Below are 24,541 nucleotides of genomic sequence, written 5' to 3' on the forward strand. Positions count from 1 at the left end.
GCCAGTGCAGCGAGCAGAGCCAGGGAAACTGAAGCCTCAGAAACTACAGGAGCCAGGAGCAGGGGACATGTGTTCTGACCAGAGGTAGAGGCGTGCACAGGCCTGGAGGTGAGCAAGCATACTGGGGAGTCAGAAGGGGGACTGGCCATGGAGGGCCTTCAGTCCCAGCCTTTAGAGCTTGGTCTTTCCCAGTTGGGACAAAAGGGAGCCACCCAACGGTCTGGTTGGAAGGCCATTTAGAGGGACACCTGGGTGGCTCAGTTAGCTAAGCATCTGACTTCAGCTCAGGTCATGATCTCATGGCTTGTGAGTTCAAGGCCCAAGTCAGGCTCTATGCAAACAGCTCTGAGCCTGGAGCCTACTTCAGATTCTGTACCTCCCTCTCTCTCTGCCCTCCCCCACTCACACACTCTCTCAGAAATAGATATTAAAATTTTTTGGAAAAAAAAAGGGAGTACACTTAGAAAGTAGTCTTCTTCCATTGTGTTCAAAAAAATGGAGGAGACTCCCAAAATAAACAATATGTATACAACCAGTCATGAGTATTCATAGACTATATCTGCAAGATATACCACAATGAGGGACATTGGTTTCCTCTAGGGACAGGACTCCTGGCTGGGCACAGGGATGGAGGGAGACTTCCACTGTGTACATTTTGGTCATATTGAATTTTGAGCCATGGACTGAATCACCTTTCTGAAAAATAAACAGAAATTATTACATTGTAAAGTCTCTATGATAGAAAGAAAGAAACAAACAAACTAAGGTCTCTTTGGTTGTGTTGTATAGGATGAATTGGAGAGACAGACTGGAGGCAGGAAGGCCGGCAGAAGACTGAGGCATTGGTCCTGGAGAGAAATGGGGGGACCTGGGCCAAGCAGGGAGGCTGGGGGTGGGTGTGAGCACAGGGCTGGGAGTCTCCAGCCTGGTGACAGGCACAGTGTTCAGCTTATGAGCTTTTCTGGGGCTACAAAAATATAAGGGTCATGAAAACCAAAAATATTGCTTCCCGATTTTTAAAAGAAAAGTGCAAAATCCAAATGGACAAATGTTTAATAAGCTGTCTATGGAATAGAACTCCATACCAGCCAGTCACCACACAACACACAGGGTAAATTATGTTCAATGGGACTGCACCTTAATAGGCTTGGTATCAGAAAAGGGAAGCCCCAGGGGAGCCCTCTAGGACCTGCGTGCATTCTATACCTCCAGGGCTGAAGCCAGGCCCCAGGGAGACTCAGAAGCCACACCCAGGTCAGGAGCAAGTTTCTGCGACTACAGATCCTTCCAGATATCTTCACATTGAGGCCCCTTCCTGCCCCAAATGAGGCAGCTCCCAGCAGCGGGGCTCTTTCCAGGAAGGAATGTATGGAGAAACAAGGTAGGATATCTGCCATGAAAGGGAACCTTGAGACCATCATGATGGCCAGCCCCTCCTTGGGCAGAAGAGGAAGCTGAGCCCAGAGAGAGGCAGAGATTGCCCCAAGCCACACAGCCAGTTAGCTGCAGCACTGAGATTCACCCCACCTCCTCTCCCTCCCAGTCTTTGGTGGCCTTCACTGGGCCACTGATGCCCTGCGTGTCCCACTCGCAAAGCCACCTCTGGGGGATCCCTCAGCCCTCCTCAGGCAGAACTGTCAACCACTCATGGCTCTATAAGGAATCCCAGGTCCTGCACATGGCTGTACTTTCTGGGGAGAAGAGTGGAGAGAAGGTCTTGGTATAAGCTCCAGGACAGTTGCCTGACCCAGGAAGGCTCAAGGAACCACCTATATTGCAGGCCTGTGAGTTAGCCTTCCCATCACACAGTTCTCTTGTCCCAGCGGGCCTCCTTCACATCAATACATGAAAACCACCAGCTCGTCCAGCCTTAGAATCCTAATGTACACAAAGTAATGGATCTCCAGATTTGATTACATAACAATCAAAAACTTACATGAGGCAAAAAAAAAAAAAATGCCTTAAATGAAGTTAAATGAACAGTGATAAGTGGCAGAAAACATCAACAACATAAATAAAAGGAATAGTATCTATAATATATAAAGAGTTTCAACAAATTAATTTTTTAAAAGATGAGTAATCCAACAGAAGGCAAGGGTACAGTGAGTTAACAGCAGGAAAGGGGTTTTATAGGACAGGAGGAGCTACACAAATCCGAGTGTCGGTGTTTTGGAAGAAGTCAGGGAAAGGAGGTTTATTCTCTCTCAGTGGGTACAGGACCAGCCTACCCTGTCCTGGCCTCTCTCTGGCTGAGAAATGTATTTTCTGTGACATTCAGAAACCACACACACACACACACACACACACACACACACACACACACACACACACGAGAGAGAGCTGAGGAAACTTTCTCCTAAGAGCCCCTCTGTGTATCTTCTAAGATTTTTCAATCCCAGGAAGGGAACCCATGAATCCTATGAGAAACAGCTGGGCTTGAGGCCTAATGTGAACACTGGGTCACTCCAGTACCTCCGCCCCTCCTCCTTCTTGCCAGAAGAACTCCAGTTTTGTTCAGGCAGCCACCCCACTCCACACCAAAGGATTCCTGATTGGATCAGACCAGAGGTTTTCCATAGGGACAGCAGCATCCCTACGGGTACTTCTATTTCTGTGGGACATTTTTGTTTGTCATAATGATGGGGGCACTGAAGATATTTGGTAAGCTTGGGTGGGGGCTAGAATTCCTGACATTTGGGATAACAAAGCTTTGGCCTAAATCCCACAAGACTTTTAAATGTCCCGCTAAATAGAGACGTAGGTAAAAAAAATCTGAGCCTAGAATCTAATTCCACTTTACATGTTAACAGAGAAGTTTTTGTGCAGCTTTAATATGTATATCAAATATATACCACAGCACAACAAACACTGTGTACATTGAGAAATCTTCCCAAGCGTTATTAGGTAAACACAAACACGCACGAGGTAGCATTTTAGTCACCGAAACAATCCACCTGTATCTGTTTGCATCCATCACTGCCATGTTCATGGAGATTTTATATGGAGGTAAAGGTATCTCATTGTCCTTTAGAATACTTACACCTGAGCATACATCTTGACCTACATATTATTTCACTATACATTTCATTTTGTTTTTCTTTTATACTCTTTAGGGTATTGTATTGGTGTATATTGTATTGGTGTTTTGGTCTTTGGTTTTTGGATTTTTGGGGTGCTTTTTTTGCAGTTATATGCCTAAGTGGGTTTTAATTTCTACAGATTTCATTAGGCTAGTAATATTTATTATGCAAAGCAGGCACCAGGCCTGATGGGACTGGGAACCATTGGTCTGGGCCAGCTGGTGCCATCTGTCCTGATGATGACTATGAATCCATGGACTGGGTTGAGCATTTTCCTCTCATCTTTGGCGTGAACAAGCGGGGAATCACACGACCCTTATGGCCACTGGATGCTACCTTGTGATCGTGAAATGGGAGTGCTTCCAAGGATAAAGCCAATGTGGAGGATGAAGTTGGGTCCTTAGTGACATCCCTGGGCCGGATGCTATGATGTGCAAGGACATCCTTCCTCTGGACCTCCAGCTCTGGAGATACGGGTTCCTAGTAGGAAGGCAGCAGCAACCAACTTTTGGGGACAATGGCAGGAGGAGGTTAAGATAGCACTGAAGCCTTGGTTTCCCCTTCAGAAAGAGGGAACCCTGGTGAGCAAGGAAACCCTCTCCTCTCACTGTTGATATCAACATGGCTATTGATATTTCTGACCTTCTAAATGTCACCAGGACCTATGTCTCAGAAGGGACAGCAGCTTCTGGAGACTTATGCCATAGGCTTTCCTCCACCTCTGAGAAATGTTCTCGGGGCTCAAAGTGGGTCTAGCAGAAAAGCCATGATTCTAGGTCTCCATAAGAAGTTGAGATTGAGTGTCCCTGGGTTAACCAAGAGTAGACTCAACACAAACCACAGGAAAGTCCGCTTGGCAGAATCATGGCCTGTTACACACATCTGGAAGGGACTTGGGAATTTTCTGGTACAGTTTCACCGTGGATCAGTCCACATAGCATTGTTATGCTACAGTAACATCCCCCATACCTTAGTGGCTTGAAACATCATTTTTCCTCATTCATGTTTATTTTTTATTTAAAAAAAATTTTTTTAACGTTTATTTACTTTTGAGACAGAGAGAGACAGAGCATGAACGGGGGAGGGTCAGAGAGAGAGGGAGACACAGAATCCGAAACAGGCTCCAGGCTCTGAGCTGTCAGCACAGAGCCCGACGTGGGTCTTGAACTCACGGACCGCGAGATCATGACCTGAGCCGAAGTCGGCCGCTTAACCGACTGAGCCACCCAGGCGCCCCTCCTCATTCATGTTTATATGCCCACTGTAGGTCGGTGAGGGACCTCTGTTCATTATAATCACCCAGGGATGCAGGCCGAAGGGAGCTCCATATTGACCCCATGCTTCCACGACCACCAAGAACATGCCCAAACCCAAACTCGCTGCCCCTTAAAGCTGCTCCTGAAAAATGTCACATATCCCTTCCATTTGTATTTCATTGGTCAAAACGGGTCTTGTGGCCATGCCCATGTTCACCAGACATGCAGCAAAGGGTTGGGATATATAATCTTCCTGCAGGGAGCATGCATGAAGGGATGGGCACTACCTATAGGGAAACAGTACTACAGTGTCCCACACCTGGTTTACAGTTTATGTGGCCTTCCGGATTCTACCTGGGCTCCCAGAGGAACCTTTCCATGGGAGCAGATCTGACTGTGCCTGCTTCCATTTGAGGGCCTTCAGGGGGACCCCACCCCTGACCTGATGAAGTTCAAACTGTCAGCATGGCCATCAAAGCCATGCCCCTGCCCACTTCTCCAGCCCCTCTGCCTTTATCCCCCACTTACTTATCCATCCATAAATATCCACCGAATGCTGACCACTATGCCAAATTCTGGGCATGAAAGCATATCCAAGACCACCCCTGTGAGCCCCTGAAGGGCCAGAAGCACCTCTTGTTCACACCTAAAGACTCCCAGGTCCAGCCTGCCAAGGATCTCATACCTCAGGGCCTTTGCCCAAGGCCCTGCCACCCTCCTGCCTCCCACCTCCAGCCCAGTTCCTCCCTGACTTCTGCAAACCGGGCTGTGCCACTCCTGGACACATCGCCCGCACAGCAGCTATGCAATGTGTCATTATAGGGCTTCCTCGCTTGTCTGTCTCTGCCAGCAGACTGTGGGCTCCTCAAAGATTATGGTGGGTAATCCCCTGTGAAAAATGGTAACAGTTCAAAAAAAATTTTTAATGTTTATCTCTGAGGCAGAGAGAGACAGAGCATGAGTGGGGGAGGGGCAGAGAGAGAGGGAGACATAGAATCAGAAGCAGGCTCCAGACTCCGAGCTGTCAGCACGGAGCCCGACGCGGGGCTCGAACTCGCAAACCGTGAGATATGACCTGGGCCGAAGTCGGCCGTTCAACCGACTGAGCCACCCAGGTGCCAAAAATGGTAACAGTTTAAATGTCAAACCATAAAGAGTTGTTAAATATGTCACAGGCATATTATGGGATATTCTGGAATGTTAAAAAAAAAACAACAACATTAAAATGATGGGGTAATACTCTTTGAATTAACAAATCTCCTTTAGGGTTCCAAACTCAAGGGACACCTTGAGAGGCGCCTCTCTCTCCCTCTCTCTCTGCCCCTCCCCTGCTGTCTTTCTCTCTCTCAAAATAAACAAACAAAAACAAGACAGCTCTGTACATGCTGCTATGGAACCATCTCCAAGATTACTGTAAAGTGAAAAATGTGAGATGCAAAACAGTTGTACAGTGTGCTAACTTTGTTGCACAAAACAGATACGGGGAAGAAAGTGTGCTCGTACACCCTTACAATATCTCTAGACAGACACAAAAGAAACGTGTTAGTGGTTGCCTCTGTAGGGGGGGAACCAAGAATGGGGCCCCAGGTAGGAGGCTTACCTTTCTGTCTACCCTTTGTACAGACAGAATATTTTTTACAACCTACTTTAAAAAAAAAAAAAAAGTCAGGAAGAAAATGTAACATCCCAGCAAAGCATTCACGATATCTTATTATCTTGAAGTAATAAATTCAGGTTTCAAAACTGTAGGTACATAAGACCCCTGCTTTTGTAGAGAAAAACGTATACTGCACCTCAATGTATAGGAAAATGTTGCATTATGTGCTATTTTAACTTGGTTTTATTTGACATTCTTCTGTTAAAAATTCAAATGATAAAAAAGGGAATAAATGGAAAAATATTCCCCTCCCCTCAATTCAGCTGCCTGTGTAGCCTCTGCTCAGTTCTTGCCTCTCCCAAAATTGTTAAAAGTCTGTAAGTTTGGAGCAGGACTGTAAGGGGTATTTTCTTTGTGGCCTTTTCCGAAATTTCTATATTTTCTCAGCGAGCCTATTTTATTATGGAAATAGGAAAAGTAAATACACTTTTTAAGTGCTTGGAATTAAGAGGGGTCTTGAACCTCCTTCCTTCCTCCCTCTCTCTTTTCCTTCTTTCTCCCTCCCTCCGTCCGTCCCTCCCTTTCTTCCTTCCTCTCTAAAGAAACAGGCTTGGTGCTCCTGTGCAGGTTAGGGAGCAGCCTGGGTGGCAGAAGGGACCTTTCTAAGTTCCAGGAAAGGCCTCTAGTTCCATGTTTAATAAAATCCTCCTTCCTCACCTCCTGCCCTGACTTGGTCACCTCCACCCTTCCCTCCCTCTCTACACCTCGGAGACTCAGGCCTCCTTTCAGATTTGAGGATGGCAACCAGGAGAGGAAGCCTGTTGCCCTGTGGATTCTTCAGAGGGACTGAACACAGGAATTCTCTTCTGCCTTGTCCTCCCCCAGAGTCTCCAGAAATGGACCCGAAAAACAAAAAAGGAGAAAAGGAAGCAAGCTGAAGAATTCCTCCTTTACAAGAGCCCAGGTTAAAAACAACGGGCCTTGTTAAAACCGCACCTTAATGAGGCTCCTTCCCAGCCTAATTGTCGCCATGGCAATGACCCCTAGCGGCCATCTTTAATTAACTCGGCGACGGAGTCACCAAATGAGCTCCTCTACTAAATTGCCCGCCAGCCCAAGCAGTCACGCGGCCCCTCCTCTGTCCTTTGGCCTCCAGCAAGGCTTTCTTTTTTACCTCCTGATTCTCCCTGGCATGGCCAGGGGAGGGGCTCAGACCCATGGTAATACTAATAACAACAACAGCAGAGTAACAATAATACCTACTATGCTAAGCGATTTATATGCATTATGTCTTTTAATCTTCACAGTAATCTTATGAGGCATGTACTTTTTCAGATGAGGAAACTGAGGCACAGAGAGACTAAGCCCGTGGGAGGGCTGGGATTTCAACACAGGCACTCTGGCTCCAAAGCTACCCTCATAATCCCTCCACTGGAGATGAAGTTCACGGGTCACCTGCTTCTCTTGAGCCCAAAGACTTGGAGTTTCTTATCTGCTACTTTCCAGCTGTGTGACCCTGAGTCACTTACTTCACATCTCTGAGCCTGGTTTCTCATCTAGAACAGGGAAGGTGATTCAAGGGGGTCAGGAGTGGGGGCAGGGGCCTGACAGCCTCATCAGTTCTGTTCAGTAATGACTCCTAACTCCACCAGAACCTTCCTGTTGTCTTCACCCTGGTGTGGTTTCAGAGGCAAGATGGCACGAAGGTTAAGAGATAATAAATGTGATTATCCATGCAAAGCCCTGAGGACAGTGCCTGCCCATCGTGAGTGTTCAGTGAATATTAGCTGCTCCTGTTTTCACTAAGTGGATGCCCCTGTGAAAGACCTCCTCCGGGAGAGAGCAAACGGTCAGGAACGTGGGGAAAGAAGCAGGGGAGGAGGCCCAGTTGCCACCAGTTTTAGAATAGGTGGGCAAAAGGCTCAGGTACCTGAGAATACACTGCAATGGCAGAGTCTAGCCGTTGACCAAAAATGGCAGCCTTCATCTTGCCCTGGCCTTGCCCACTGAGCACGCTTACATCAGCCTAACTAGATCAGATCAGGAGGTCCAGGTGCCAGCCACCAACGCACATTAAAGCCAGCAGGAAGCAAGCAAGATTAACAGGCTCTACCCCACGCCACAACACATACCCCTCAGGGACACTCCTTAAAAGGTGCACAAGATATTTCTTGCTTTTCTATTCAATTGCCCAGAACTTAGTCAGATGTCCATACCTGGCTGGAAGAGAGGTTGGAAATGCAGTGTTCACCGGGGCCAGCCATAGGGAAAGGGAACTGACCTGAAGGCTTTGCCACAAACCTTTCAGTCCTTCTTCATACTACCCCAGAGTAATATTTCCAACCTACAACTTCTGACCATATCTATTTTTTTTTTATATTTTTATTTATTTTTGGGACAGAGAGAGACAGAGCATGAACGGGGGAGGGGCAGAGAGAGAGGGAGACACAGAATCGGAAACAGGCTCCAGGCTCCGAGCCATCAGCCCAGAGCCTGACGCGGGGCTCGAACTCGCGGACCGCGAGATCGTGACCTGGCTGAAGTCGGACGCTCAACCGACTGCGCCACCCAGGCGCCCCTAACCATATCTAAATCCTTCAATGGCTCCCTACTGCCTTCATCATGAGCTCCAAATTTGTGAGCATGGATTATAAGGCCCTGCAGGATCTGGCTCCATTGCTTTCCCTCGTACCCTTCGTTCTAGCCACACCAGGCCACTGGCCATTCTCCGGATCAGCCATGCTGCCATCGCTCCATGCCTTTACCCACGCCTGGAATGCCATTTGGCCTCTACTCCATTTAATTATAACACTGCCTCCTCTCTAAAGCCTTCTTAGGGACAGAGAGGAAGGTGTGACCAGGATAGACAGGAAAGGGTGTGCATTCAGACTTCGGCTGGGGAAGGAGGAAGCATTTTGCTGTCTAGGGATAAAGAAAGACCTGAGCTGGGGATGTGCTGGCCTTCCATATGCCAGCGGGAGGCAAGCTTGGGCTACTTTTCAGCCTCTGATGATGGATTCCAATTGTTCTTCTGCCTCCATCCGACCAATGAGAAGACTGAGACTTGGAGACAGGCAGTGAGTTACCCAAGGTCACACAGTGGCCCAGCAGGGACTCCTGGCTCCCCACTGGTGTTCACACTACACTTGCATTACTAGGCTGTAGCCTGTATATATAGATGTTTTATGGGACAAGGGACAGTCCTGGAGACATCATGCTAGGAGGCATGGTCCATGCAGGAACAGGATGGGCAAGCATGTCCTCAGACACCTCAGTCCCTCAGCAGCTCCCTTGGTAGCCCCAGGACAACACACACATCCACGGGGCCTGGGAGCTGCACTGGCCTGGCTCTGCAGTTCCTCCATGATATCAGGAGGGGGCGCAGAGCACCTCAAAAGAGGCCGAAGAGGCAAGGCAGCATCCAAGGAGACCACATGAGTCCATCTTCTGTCCTCACTCCACTTCCCTACTGTGGCCCCAGGCACCTGAGAGCACAAGGTTCACCTTGTCTCTGCCCTTGGTGCTTGAGACCGGGGGCATTACCCTCCCCCTCCAGACACTGAATTCTCAGCCATTGTTCCAAACGCAGATACCGAGCTAGACAGCCTGCCTCTGCTTCTCAAGGCTGCTCATCAGGGTTGTTTGGGGACCACCCTGGTCCTAGAGTCCCCACTGGCTGTCGGGGACATGGCACTCTCCCTGAGCCTGGATCCCTGAGAGGAATGCCACTACCATCTGCATAAATGACCAGCCAAGCAAAGCCAGACAACATTTAGGGGTATTATGTCTTTCCCGACTTGAAAACTAAGGTTAAAAGAGGTGTCAGTTGCTTTCCCAAGGGCAGACTGAGCAAGGAAGGTGACTCTGGAGGGCCTTGAGTTCAGGAGTACAGGCTGCCAAAGGGCATGTGGTCCAAGGCCACTTGGACTCAGACTCACTGGTTGTCAGGAGGCAAGAATGTGCCCAGCACCAGCCCCAATCTGGTCTCCACAAGGGAAGGGGCTGTGAAGTTCTGATCTCAGAAGAGGGAATGTCAAATCATTTTGCCAGCTGGGACCTTGAGTTCAAATAAAGAAGAAAATGAAAACCCCCTTAAACATATGTACCCTGGATGTCTTATTAAGGCAAAGACTGAACCTTAGAACTGGACTTTAGAAGCATGTGGAAGACTGAGGGTGTAGTCTGCCAACAGGGCACTTACCTGGCTGAAGATGTTTAGCCCAGTGCTTCACTATCCCTTGGGGTTCCTTCCTTCCTTTTGGCCTCCCTGACAGCTCCCAGTCCATCTTTCTCTTCCTTAGCCTGCCCTGAGTTTGTCAACACCAGCTACTATTTCCTCCCATTCTCTCTTGGTCTCCCCTCTAATCACCACCCCCCCACCATAGCCCAATTTCCTAAAAAGGACCTCTTCAAGTCTATATCCAAGGGTTCAATTCTCAATCCTCATCTAAGCTGACCTGTCAGCATATTGGACACTTCTGATCTCTCCTTCCTTCTTAAGACTTCCTCCTCCTGGCCTCAAGGACACTACTTTCTTTGTTCTCCTCCTAAAGACTCTCCTTCTTGATCTTCTTTACTAGATTCTCCTCATCTTCCTCCCTTCAAAATCAGAGTATCCCAGTGTTCAGGCCTTAGGACATTTTTCTTCCTTTTACACTGAATCCATAGTGATCTCATCTTGCCTCACGGTTTTACATAAGGTCTATAAGGTGACAACTCCCAGCCTGGACCTCTCCCCTGAATGCCAGGCTTATATATCCAGTTGTCTCTAGGCCTTCCCTATCCTCCCTCCTGCCGCCAACTATCTAACAGACCTCCCAAATTTCTTTTTTTTTTTTTTTAATGTTTATTTTTATTTTTGAGACAGAGAGAGACAGAGCATGAATGGGGGAGGGGCAGAGAGAGAGGGAGACACAGAATCGGAAGCAGGCTCCAGGCTCTGAGCCATCAGCCCAGAGCCTGACGCGGGGCTCGAACTCATGAACCGTGAGATCGTGACCTGAGCTGAAGTCGGACGCTCAACCGACTGAGCCACCCAGGCACCCCAGGCCTCCCAAATTTCAGAGTCAAGCTGATATCCCCCCCCCCAAAAAAAATTCTACTCCTCCACTTACTCTCCCAGTTCAGGAAAGACAAACTCCATCTTCCAGTAGCTCAAATCAAACCCCACCCCACCCCCATCATCCTTGACTCCATTTTTCTTCTCACATCCCACCTCCATCCCCTCAGCAACTCATAAGAGCTCTGTCTTCAGAATACGTAAGAAATCAACCAGTTCACTCACCAACCACTGCCCATCCTGATAGGTGTTTAAGGTGGGAGAAGTAGGCAGGGGCCAAGTCATTGAGGGGAAGAGCTCTCTTGGCTGTGGCAAGAACTTTAAATTTTACTCTGAATTATATGGGAAACCATATGAAGACTTTGAATATGATGACATTTGCCTCTTGGGAAAAAAAAAAAAAAAAAACTTCTCTGGTGCTGAGTGAGGAATGGATTAAGGGGGTGACAGGGGAAGTGGTGAGACCAGTAGGTGGATATGGAGGTTTGAAGGGGGAATAATTGATGGCGTGGACTACTTTCCTTCCATGAAGAATCGTCCACCTCGATGCCCTAGGAGCCCGTTTCAGAGGCGGAAAGGCGAGCCCAGGGTGTGGCTGAGCAAGCACACTCTGTGACCCCAGCAGAGGGGGCCCGCGTTTCAGCACCACTGTATGGACAGCTCCAGCCCCGCCTCAGAGCCTGGGAGTTCAGCCTGCGCGCGGGCCCCCCTCCAGTCCCACGCCCTAGAAGCCTGCGGCTGGGGGAGGGGCCCTGGACCAGGCATCGGCGAATTCCCTTCCCTTGGAAACCTCCCTTTGCAACCCTCTAAAACGCAGATAACAGTAATGCCGCTGCGCCGCCTCACAAAGCCGCCAGGAGCGCGCACGGACTTTGGGGAACACCAAGGAAAGAGGTTGCCCAAGAGCAAGGCCCCTTAAGGGCCTCTTAAAATCGTTTCTGTCACGGACTCCGGAGTTTATTTCCTCGACTTGGGAGAGCAAAAATGAAGCCACATCTGCGGCAGGCTGAAGGAAAGGACTATTTGAAACCTATTCTCATAGCGTCCCCCCTCCCCCCCCTCCCCCCGCACAGTCCCAGGTAGCCAGCACCGCTCTGCGCCGCGTCTCTGCAGACCGAGCTCTGGAGAACTAAGCTGTTTCTCCAAGACTTGGACAATCAGTCTGAATTGTTCCAGGCCCAATGCAGATTTTCGCCCTCTGATAGAGTTTCTCCTGGATGGAGTAGCACAGAGCTCCGTTCTCTCCTGTCCCCGGGGTCCCTGCCACCCTAACCAAATCTAATTTCCCTTGATGCGTCCGAACTGATTTTCTTATTTGGAGCTCAGCAGGATTCCTTCTCCTGGAGTTGGGGAGCACCACTTGGGATCCGCAGACTGAGGGGCCTTGCTGTGCCAACTCAGGCTCCTGAAGGCGCAATCTTGCTGGGTCAGGGAAGACAGTGGGGCCTCGGGATTTCTCTCCCTGAAATGACCTCTGGGTTTCAGGTCCGCAAAGGAGATTTCTCTCAGCTTCCCTAAGGGAAAAGGAGCCAAGAGTCGGACCCTGGCCTTAGGAATACAAGCTAACCACAGCAGGAGCCCAGCAGGGCATCCGCAGTGGTACCCACACTGCTAAACCCTGCAGTGACCCAGCTCTCTGCCAGGTCATCTCGCCACCTGCCTGGCCCTCTCTCCTCTCCTTCCCTCCAGTGTGGAGGCCCAGGAGTCTTCTGGGAAGCTTCCCATACTGGGAGGGGGGCTCAGTCCTTTGGCCTGCTTCTCTCTGAAATAGGGCAGGTGGCCAGGCTTCAACAAGACTGGGGTTTATGTGCCCCAACCTCAGAAAACTGCACACTGGGACAATAAGACAGATACAGAACTGGGGGAGTAGCTGGGAAAAGGTTTCTTAGTGTGAATGAAAGCCAAACCCAGATCTCTGACACCCCAGCTCCTTCTCTTTTTCCTTACTCACTAGGTAACCTTGGGCAAGTCACTTTTCATTTTATTGTTCTCGTTTCTCCACCTCTGAAATGGGGGCGAAAGAGTGCCTCCCAGGGGGCCTGCTATCAGGAATCACTGAGACAAAAGCAAGTCTCTTATCACAGCCCCAATAAGTGTTGTTCTGTTATTAAGATGTGGGTGCTGGGGCACCTGGGTGGCTCAGTCAGCTAAGCATCTGACTCTTGATTCCGGCTCAGGTCATGATCTCTCAGTTTGTGAGTTCGAGCCCCATGTTGGGCTCTGTGCTGACAGTGTGGACCCTGCTTGGGACTGACTGTCTCTCTCTCTCAAAATAAATAAATAAACTTTAAAAAAAAAGATGTGGGTGCCTTCTTGGAAAGGGGGTTGCCTGAGGAGACTTCCCAGAATTAAGGGAGACTTCCCCCACTCCCAACCAGTTCACGTTCTGGTATCTCTCTAGACCTCTGGGACGTCCACTGAGGATCGGGCAGACACATTCACATACATTTTACAGATGGGAAAAGTGAGGCCCTGCAGGCGACCCACCTTGCCCAGGGTCCCACTTCCGTTCCTCAGACCAAGACTCCAGGTGAAGGGGACCTTAGCCCCCAGCCAGAGCTACCTTGGGGGCCTCTCTTTCCTCCCCTGGTCCCAGCACACCAGTCCAGGAATTTCTACAGGGGGCTGGGGAGTAACAGCTGCTCCAGGAACAAGAGTGTCCGTCTCCCCATATATAGAGACCTCAACTCCTTCGCCGGTAAAATGAGGAGAAGGACATTCTGCAGAAGAGTGTGAGGAGTAAATAGGATGAAAAACCCAGCAATGCTGTCCAGCACTTGGTTCTGACAGATGGTCCACTGTGGGATTTACTGCCTCCCTAAAGTAACCCCCATGGCCTGGAGCCAACCATTTTGGCTCCGAATGGTTTAGAGAGGTTAAATGACCTGGCCAGGGTCACGAAGTTGGAAATGTAGTGCTCCAGGACTCCAACCCAGCCTCTCTCAGAGTGTTTGGGAGGGCAGGAAACGGGCTCCAGACCAAAAGCTATAAGGTGGGGAGCTACAGGGCTGGTGAGGCTGCCTCACCTGAGCTGGTCGCTGGCTCCCCATGATCCCCGGGCCCTCGGGTGCTCAGGGAGAACAGCAGACACATCCCACGCGGGTCCCACCCCGTCCAGGTCCCGCCACCCAACCACACGCTCACCGTGGTGGGGGATCCCTCTTGTCCCAGGGCAAGGAGAAAACCATCAGGGTGCTTCACTCAACGTCTTTCTGATTCTTGCATTTTCAAGCCGAGACTCAAACTGGGTTTTAACTAGCCACACTGATGGACTGTCAGCAGCTCTGATATTTTACGATATCTATGAAAACAGCTATCATGCCCATACATATATACTACCAGGGCTCTGAATTATTAGCTCTTCTCTCCGCAGTGGACCCAATACCACCTGGTAGTGGCGGAGAAAGTATGGCACAGCCAGAAGCAGAATCAAATGTCACGGTCAAGGCCAGTTGTTACAACTTGGCTCCTGCTAAGGGGGATCCAGGCTTTATCTCTTCCCGGACCTGTGCAGGGGTGGAGGGAAGGGCTGAAGGAGGGGTACTGTTTTCACTTCACCTCCAAACTGCAATGAAGGGGACTCCTTATGTCCACGCCTCTAGGCTATATGCAAAGTCTCCCTGCGACTCTAGGCGAGAAGGACGGGGTGCCTCCTCTGAGCTGAGTGCTGAGGGCTCAGCGGAGAAGCAGAATGCACGGCCCTGCACCACCTGGGCTTCCATAGCACAGGCCCCACCAGGACCCAAACCTGGGCCACGCCATAGCGAAGGGACCCCGGTGCTCAAAAAGTCCGGCCTCCACGTCTGTATTCATTCCAGGGCACATCACTGTGCCACTTATGCCCCCACCTTCCTGGCCTTCCTGCCCTTGCGACGCCGCCCAGCCCCTGGCAAGGACACCGCACACAGTAGGTGCTCTGTGGGGAGTAACTCCCTCCCGCTTCCGTTGGCCAGAGCCGGCTGCGCTGCGGCGCCTCGGGCTCCCCCTGCTGGCTCACGTGGTAATGACCTGAGCCGTAGCCGCGGGGAGGAAAAGCAAGAAAGCTGTTTTTAAATACAGGGGACTCTCCTAAGGTACCACCACCAACCGCCCGCCCCCCGGCCACTCCCACCCCGTCCGCCACTTCCGCGAAAGGCACACGAAAGAGGCTTTCAGGAAGATCTCATTTTCTGGCAGTTTTATCATAAACGCAAACAAAATGAAAAATGGACTCATTTACCCAACAAATATTTACTTTAATATTAATCACTATGGCTAACACGGAGCACTTACTTGCTGCCTCCGTGGCTCTCCTACATGTATTAGCTCATTTAACCCTCACAACAACGCTATCGTGGTGGTACTGTTATTATCCCCACTTTACAGTCGACGACACTCAGGCCCCAAGAGATGTGCCCCAGGTCAGGCCTAGCTGGTAAACAGCGTGGAATCCACCTCCAGAGCCCGGAGCCCCAGCCTCTATTTTACACCATCGTGGTAAAACACTGTGGTAAGAAAAAGACATTGGAAGTGGCCTCAAAGCATTCCTTGTTCTCTAATTTCCCTGGGGAATTTCTCCTAGAAAAAGAAACCGACGAATGTTTTATCTAGACAGCGATGTTGGAATTTTGCTGGGCGTTTCCTGGGTATGTGTTTGCTGGTGGCAGCAGCAGTTACAAGGATAAGATAGTTTCCCTACATTTCAAAGGAGAGGTAAGGTTAAAAAAATAAATAAACAAAAGCATGCAGATCGCCAGCAGTTTGAGATCCCCACCCCTATCTCTCAAAACGACTTCCTTCCAGCAGAGAAGAGAATGAATCTTAGTAAGATTCAGTGGCCTGTTCTACACTCCTAAGAAGCCAGGAATCGAGAAGGAATTTGACCTACTGCTGTTCTTTGATGGCTTCTCCACCTCAAAGTGGATTCATCACTCTCTTCGTGAGCCTCTCCTTTGTTCCTGGGGGATGTGGATTAGGCCCCAGTCCCACACTCACCATGGGCCTGGGCACCGCTTTGGTGCTTGGCAAGAAGAGGGCCTGAATGAAATAAATTTCCCCATAAAATCTGACTGGTGATCATCCTGCCCTTATCTGGATCTTCCAGCAAAGAGAGCACACAATATTTCTCCATAGGACTGCTTCCCCCGTGAGACAGTTGGTAGGTTGGGTTCTTCCTTCTGTGGCTTCCCAGACCTAGCATTGCCCTGTGAGCCTTTCCTGAGACCTGGGGAAAGCTACAGATTTTACTGAGAGCCAGATACCTGCCTTCTGTCTTCAGAGCCCAGTCCAGAGAGGAAATCTGGAAAGGGGAAATTTCTCTCCTCAAAAGGCATGGGGAGACCCACCTGAGCCTCAGAGGAAAATCCGGAGCATCTGGGGTTCACAGCATAGTGTGTATTTGCACGGGGGCGTGCCCTTCCAAGCCTCCTTATATCTGGTCTAGGAGAGGCTGGCCTAGATACACCAAAATACCATAATGGTATTTCAGTCCCACAGTATTTTCCTGAGTTTCCATGTGTCAGTGTGGGCTAGGGGATGTGCACGTGCCCATGCACATGTGTGTTTATCAATTTCTGTATTTGAATACAGGCTAAGCATGGATCCAAGAATGTGACCAGAAGCAAGCCTCTCTCCTGGGGTGTGGGGGTGGGGTGACATCACCACAGTGCACACAAGCTGGTAAATGTCCTACAGCCACAGAAGAAAATGGGGTCTGGATGATCCTAGGGGTGTATGTATACATACAAGTGTGCAGGAGTGCATGTGTATTCATAAGCAAATCCCAGTCCGAGCGGTGTGTGTGTGTGTGTGTGTGTGTGTGTGTGTGTACACAAAGACAAACCACAGTCTGTTTCTATGCCTGGGTGACAGTGTCTGTGGTATGGTGCATATTTACAAACACTCCCCGACCCGGTTCTGTGACATTGTGATCTCGCAGCTGAGCGCACATGTATGCAAATTTGCATGTAAATAAGTGTGTTTACAATATAATCCCAAACCTATATGTGAGTGGCTGTGTTTGTGTGTCTAAATGTGAAGCTGTATCTGAATCAGGGTCTGGATGAGTCTGGGTGTACGAGTGTTTTACGTGCACACCCTGCCTGGTTCCGCATCCCCGTAGACATACTTGGGTGCTCTGACCACAGAGGCTGAGCCCAGACGGGTCCTGAGGCTGGCTGGCGGAGTGTGTGTAGGTGACCGGTGTTTATGGGCAACCCCGCTAGAGCCTTTGTCTGGTGCCCACTCCCTGTGGCCCCTAAATTCCTCACCCTGGCAGGATCTTGGCTGTCCTTGCTCCCAGACCGCCTTCCCCAAGGAGTCCCTTTAACTCACAGCCCCTTCCCGGCCAGGGGGCTGAGAGTTGGGGGATATTCATCTCGGGGAGTTTTTGTTCCGCCTCATGAAAGGCCTCAATGGCTGGGAATACCATTCTAATTACAGGGAAGCCCAGCTTATGGAGGGGACACAAAGGGCTGTGATCTCATAGCAGCTCCTTCCATCCGTCAAATAAGGCTGTCTAATGACGGGGTGAGAGCTGTGAATGCCTAAAACAAACTCGAAAAGGAGGGAAAATAAAGCCGCCGGGGGCTTAAAATATATTAAATTACCCTGATTAGGAGTCGTGGCTTTGCAGAGCTGGTTGGAGGGGCTGAGGAAGCTGTGAGTCCCACTATTCACTTGGGGGGGAGGAGGGGTCAGTAGGTCGGGAGGGGTTCACAGAGCCCCGGCCCATTCTCATGCTAACACCAGGGACACACTGCAGGCTTAGTGGGCTGGAAAATAGAAATGAATTTGCCATAATCCTCCTCCTCCGGCTCCTGTCCCCAACCCAGGAGAAGTGGTGCCTAATTGCAGCTCCTTAGAGCCTGCTGGGCTCTGGGGCAGGGCCACACCCTGGAGCCTATGCCCCTGGGCCTTCGCACCCCGTTTCCTCCTCTCTCCAGTGGGGTGGGCTCAGGGCCTGGCAACAGGTCCCGGTGGAGGGGTGAGGGGAGTGGCGGTGTGCACGTGTGTGAGCGTGCATACACACCCACGCTCACCCCTTCTGACGGTGCAAACCCTCACACCTACACACGCCAGGCGCAGACGCAAATATGCCTTCCCTCTACCTACACCCCTTCCCAAACGCACTTTTGTAGGAGCACAATTTGTAAACACGGGGACTCCTCTGTGGGGGAGTATACACAGGCCTCCCCGTACTTTCACGGGCCTGAGACATGTTGCTTCTCAGATGACCACGTGCTGCCACCCTGACATGAAAACACACACATGCACGTAGCCCTTCAGATGTGCTCCCAGAACCAGGGACCTAGAATAATTTCAATGTTTTACAGCAAAGGATACCGGGGCCCAGAATACAGCCAAGGTACAGGCTTTTCCCAGCACCACCTGAGTGAGCCCTATTTCTGCTGCAAGACCCTAGATAAGCCTGGCCCTCACCTGGGCCTCAGTTGCCTACCATTAAAACAAGGTGCTTGGACTAAATGGCGCAGAAAACCCCCTCCAGCTCAGAAACTAGGAGGGGCCAAGTGTCAGGGGCTACTGCCCCTCGCCCCTTCCCTGCCTCTGCACGCTTAGCTGTGTATACACACATACGCCACAGCGCACAGGACAATGATTCTGTCCAGTGTTCTGACAAACTAGAGGGCAGGCCTAGGAGCCCAGTAGCCTGCATCCGCACAGGTCCTGCTGCACGCGGGGGGCAACCACCTCGCCCACCCGCCTTGAGCCTCGCTCATCTGTGCCTGGGTCCACGCGATTTTGCCAGTTTGTGACGCCGGGGAGTCAGGGACGGATCTGAACCACAGAGCCCCACCGTGTGGCGCCCAGAACCCAGGAGAGGCATCCAAACGGGCTCCTCCTCGGTCGGGGGCTCCCTCTGCCGGCGGATCTGGAAACGCAGCGCAGGGAGGAATGCACGTGACCCTCAGACGTGACCCGAAGAGTCGGAGCAGTGCGTACCCCACCCCTGTCCTCTGTTCCACTGTAGGAGTCAGGGAGCCGTGGGCTAGACTGGAACGGAGACTGGGAAGAGAGCATGGGAACCAAGGCCCGACCTCCCTGCACCTTTCCCCTCCTTTCATAGCCCCTCAGAGAACCAGCAGACCCGGGTGTGTGGAGGGGGCCAGGGTGAGGGCAGACACACCCAGGCCCACCACCAGCAGCTGGCCAACCTGAGCCAATGTGCCTCAGCGTTTCCACCTGTGCTGTGGGCGACGCAGGGCCCTGGGCAGCCAAGGAGAAGACCCAGAAAGGGCAGGAACCTCCCTCCCACCCACTCAGAGAAGGTGGGGACCCCAAACCTCCAGAAGACCTTTCTTGGGGGCCCTCAGGGTCAGCCGAGGCCCCCGCTGTCCTCTGGTCCCTGGAGGGAGGCTAGTTGCTGAGAATAGGGGCATGACCCCTGGCTGCAGTGGGAAAAGGGAGTACAATCCAGATCTTCCAAGCTTGGGCACCCAGATGCGGTGAAGTGCTGATCGTGCATGGGACTGGGGAGGCAGAGCAGGGGTCTGGGGGACCAAAGGCACGTCCTATAGGCGGGGTTGTTTCAACGAACCAGGCTGTTCAGAAGGAGAGAAGATACAGGGATGGCAGGTCCCTCCCCACCCACTCCACGGGGACCGAGGTATCTGCCCAGGGGCCACAGGTACTCCCAAGGTGGGGTGGGAGAACGTGGGTCTGAAGCCTAATTGTGAGGTCAAATAACAGGCTTCATGCGCCCTAAGCGCTCTTCCTAGGCCCCAAGCATTCGCCGGCTGCTTCCCCAGCCTGTGACTTGCTTGGCTTTGTCAGAGCTCCGTTTTCGGGGCGGGGGGGGGGGTGGTATCTAGACCGAACCCCACAAGCCTTCTCTGGGCTTTCCAGCTCCAGGCCAGGCAGCCTGGCACACCTTTGTCACAGGGACTGTGGAAACTCCCGCAGGTCCGGAAGAACCCAGATGAAATGGGGGTGGGGGGAGATTTGGGGAAGGTGAGCCGTTTCAGGACCAGCCACGTTGGGTGGAGAGGGCATGGCTTATGCCCAGCGCTGAGGCCCAATGTAGCCAGGAAAGCCTCGCCTGGGCCCCCAGCGTTTGCCAAACGGCTGCCCTGGCCCGGGGCCTGGCTGCGCCCAGCGGGTAAGGGAACCAACCCCAGAGCTGCCTAGGCCTGCTCTGGCTCTTTTCTGCTCCTCCCCGGTTTTGGGGGAAGTTGGGTTGGATCCCTGAGGGATAGCAGAGACTGAACCAAGGGCGCGGCCAAGAAGAATGAAAACCGAAGGGCAGACTGGAGCGGACTGAAGCCCTAATTGCTCCCACCAGGCTCCAGCCATGCCTCAGTGGCCAGTCCCAGTGTTTGGGGAGGGCGCCCTCTCTTCCCGGTCCCCGAAGCCCTTCGCTGCAGCCAGCTGCCCTGAAATCCATAGATTCCTGAGGGAGCGCACACACCCACATCACACAGGCATTCAACATAAGCATACAAGAGCAACGAATTCGAATTCCAGAATTTTCTCCAAATAAAATAAAGCTGCAGGAGGCAACGCTCAGCCTCTAGACCCTGACGTGGGGAGGAGGCACCAGAGAAGGGGTTTGTTGGATACCCTACCGGAGCATCTCCCGCCGGCCTTTCCGGAGATGCCCCGCGGCCTGCTGCCCTCGATCTGGGGCCAGGAAAGCGCCCGGCGAACTCCATGGCCACAAAACGAACCTGTGTGCCGTGGAGGCGGCCCACGAGCTGCCATGCAGAAACGCCCGAGTTCTCCCAACACAGGAGCCGCCAGAGTCCGATGTGTAGCCAGAAAGGCCAGAGATTGGGGAATTTCGAGTCGTTTTCAGTATAATGCATGTCTCCCTAAGTCACCCTCACAGTTCTGCGTCTGCCTCCGTGCAAATGGCCCACCCTATCAATTACCTCCCTTTACTCATAAAGAGAAACGGGATCTTGTTTTTTTCTAGAATATTCAAAAACGAGCGGCCGGATTTGGGTGAATTCCAGCGGGGCTGAGCTTATTTTCTTCGGCACGATGGCGCTGCCAGGGCTCGGGAAGGATCTCTGAGGGCCGGTCGCCCGCACGGTGGTGGAGACCGACCGACCGGAAAAGGGCTGGGGCCTTGGGGCCACCGGCGCTTCTGCGGAGAACCGCAACCCAGAGTTCGCACGCCCCCGCAACAGTCTGGGGGTCTCCTGCTCCGGCCCCGCGTGCCTCTCGAGGAGAGAACCCAGGTTCCCCTGCAGGCCTCTCCCCCAGAGCCCGGGACCGGGCACACTAGCCAGCACGACAGCGGGACCCTAAGGGTCCTACATAGTCTTTGGCAAGAGACTGGAGGCTGCATTTTCAGAGGCTGCCTGTCTTTAGCGTCAAGGGAACGAGCTAGGGAAACCCTAATATGCTGAGATTTTCTAAACATCCCGGATTCCTGAACACCCGTGACCATCGCCAGGAGCCAAGCAAGGGCTGGGCGGCAGAGCTGGGCTCTTGGCAGTGGCTCCGGGCTTCTATTTGTAAGATACAGAATGAAATCGGGAGAGCTGAATGTAGACAAAGCCATCTTAAAACGTTCGATTGGCGAAATCGCCACACTTAGCAAACACTTTCATTTTCAGAGCCGCCCGTGGCCGTAGGCAAGTCCAGAAAAATCGATTGTGTTTCCGGACGAATTCCACCCAGGGAACAACAGAGCCTTGGGAATGCTCGCCCGCCCCGCGCACATTGGAAACACATATATTGGAAGGAATGGCGGACTTAGCCCTCAAACAAGCGAACCCGCCGGCCGCAAACGTGCTTGTAAACTCACTTGCGCGACTTTGAGTTCATCTACACATTTATGCCTGTTTACCTGGCTTTTATACCCTCTGCGGAGCTGCTATATTTGTGTGGGCTAGGCCGGCCACCCCTTCTCTTCCTCCGCGGAGAAACCTTAGCTGCGTGGGCCGGAAGCTACCATTCGGACCGGCCCCGGAAGAGCCACTTTTCCTTGTACTGGCCACGGTTTCGCAAATTGAGCTGTCCCGATCCTTATATTCTCGGTCCTGCACGCCCACGCCTTAACGGTCAGACCCAGGTGTAGAGCCCTACTGGAGAGAGGAAAACCGAGGATAGTGAAGGTTGGGAAAGAGAGTGCAGCTGCGGCGCATCGAGCCAAGGTTGAGGGGCACGGAGGACACCTTGGCTCGCCTCGCCGTTGCCAACGTTTTGCCCAATGTCTGGGGGACTCGCGGGATTGTGTGCAAATGTGTCCTCAGGCACCGTAGCCGGAACACAGGACTAGGCTTTTCCAAGACCGTGCATTCCGCGTGATGACTTTTCCTATCAATGGAAGAGACGTGGGCAATTGACCCAGCGGCCTTCTCCTCTCCGTCTATTGTGGCGGCTCAATCACGCATTTACCGAAAGAAAAGCGAGTTTATCTTAGCCTGGAGGAGCCTCGTGTTGCGTGTGTGTGACTAAAGGGTGGGGGAAATTCTGCAGCCACGACTGTGCAGATGGGCTGAGGATAGACACGTTCAGAAAAGGGCCAATTTCCCCTTCACAATGAGCGCTAAGTACCTGATAAATGGGGCTGGTGTTTATTCATGAGCAGGTACTTTGGAGATGGCGATTAGAACAGCCGCCCGCGCCGCCTCGCCAAGGTACTTAAAGCCGGGCAGGTGCAGCGCTGCGCGCGGCCTGAGCGCACAAAGCCCGCGGCCGCTGCGGCGCGGGGAGGGGCGTGAATGCGGGCCTCGCCGGGCCCCAAGGGCGCGCGGCGCGCAGGCACCTTAGCCTTTTGTTCTTCAGCCGAAGCCAAGGCCACTTCACCGAGGGGCGTCCCGGGAAAACCTCCCCTCTAATTACCAAGAATTTCCTACATCCCTCCTGCCGAAGCCCAGTCGGGCAACTCTCGGTCTGGCGGACGCGGGGACGCAGCGTGAGACCGGGTTCGGCGTTTGCGTAAATGCTGCTTACGAGCAGGCTATTAGCTAACCAGCTGAGTAACTAACTCAACAACTAGGGAAGAAACAGAACCCGGGCCTGGGAACCACGCGGGCACGCAGTTCTGGCCTCCCCCGCCGCCGAGGCGCCACCTCTGGCCGCGCGGGTAACCTCGGGCTTTCAGGTTTTGTTTCAACTCCAAGGGGAGAAAATTGGGGTCTGTCTCTTTCCACAGCTTCCTGGCGCCAAGGTCGTGGGACAAACTCAATCTCGCCCTCAGAGTGGCTCCAGAATCCCTAAGAACCCCCAGTTTTCTGCCCATGATCGCGGCCTGGGCTGGGCGCGCGCAGAGAGAGTGCAGCTGGCGTCTGGCCTTGGGGGGCCAAGTGCAGCGCCCTCTGCGCAGGGACGCGCCAGCGCGTTTCCCTTGGGGCCCAGCGGGGCAACCTGTGTCTGACATCCCTCCCTGCTCCCCAGCATCTTTGAGGGTGCTTCATGTGTGTAACCTTGGGTGGGCTGAGGCACTCGTGGGGTAGGCACCGCCGGCCTGTTCCCTGGGGCCTATTGGGGTCGCTTTTTTTTTTTAATCGTTTGGAAAAATAGACCAAGATCGTTTCTCTCCAGTCCACAGAATGAGGAGAAATATGTGTTGCAAACAAGTTGGGTTCCCCCTTGGAAGAAAATTGTTTCAGAATGACCGTAAGCAAGGGGCAGGGATTTGATGTGACCCACCACGAGGCAGTATTTTCATTTTCCACCACGAAGAACCCGATGACTCTCCCATTCGATCAGACCAGGAAATTGTAGACACGAACCTTCATTATAGGTTTCCTTAGAACCTTGGGGTTCGAATAAATTGCAGATATAATAATCCCGATTTCGCCGGGGAAATCCGACCCTCGGCGTGTGCATGCAAACCGAAAGTGGTAACCCAGTAGAGCAGCAGGGAAGGGGCGAGGTCAGCCCAGTGCCCACGGCCCCGGACGGCTCTGCCAGCCGCCAGCCGCGCCAGCCCCGGCCGGTGGCGGTCCTTGGTTAAAAGGATCGCAAGAGAGGCAAGGCTTCACCTCTTGCCTTGCGCCAGAAGCTGAGTTAGGGTGGGAGAGTGAAGCATTCTCTCGAGTTACAGCCTGTGTCCCCTGCTCCAAGGAGACACCGGGGGATTAGGGGACCAACCGTTACCGACAGAAGGCCAGAGACCCCAGACGCAGCACCCCCTCTCCTTGCGCGTCGCGGTGTGGCCAACGTCTTGCAAATAGCTTCATTGCACGACGGCCTTGGATGAGTGTTGCGGGCCGTTCAGGGGCGAGGGACGGGCCATGCCAATCCCCGCATCCGAAAAGCTGGGAGTCGGGACCGCCAGGCGCTGGAGGCGACGGAGCCCGGCCTCTCCTGTCTCCACCGCAAGATGGTTGCCGGCCGGCATGTGGCTCCAAATTTAGGCAGAAAGTGAGAGATAAATTGGATGGGGAGCGGGCGTCGGTGGGACTAAAGACGATGCATTCCAAAGCAGTTTTTAGACTATCCATTCACCAAACCTTTAAGGCACACCCAAAAGAAGCAGGTGTGGGCAGGAGGAGGGCCCTCCATACTAACTCCACCATTGATTTTCTTCACATTACAGATTTCGAATAAATCATAAAAATATAATGAATAAGATTCCTGGGGAAGCAGATAT

The 24,541-nt window shown here is 52.3% G+C and overlaps 1 long non-coding RNA gene across 1 annotated transcript; it reads right to left on the reverse strand.

The window, feature by feature from the left end:
* Positions 1-622: 622 nt before the first annotated feature.
* LOC122239183 lies at positions 623-22,579 on the reverse strand. Its single transcript, XR_006218134.1, has 3 exons — positions 22,498-22,579; positions 21,788-22,025; positions 623-696 (listed from the first exon to the last, which is right to left on the reverse strand). It is a non-coding gene; the product is annotated as an uncharacterized LOC122239183 (long non-coding RNA).
* Positions 22,580-24,541: the final 1,962 nt, after the last annotated feature.

This window comes from Panthera tigris, chromosome B3, assembly GCF_018350195.1.
Source record: "Panthera tigris isolate Pti1 chromosome B3, P.tigris_Pti1_mat1.1, whole genome shotgun sequence".
Taxonomy (NCBI): Eukaryota; Metazoa; Chordata; class Mammalia; order Carnivora; family Felidae; genus Panthera; species Panthera tigris.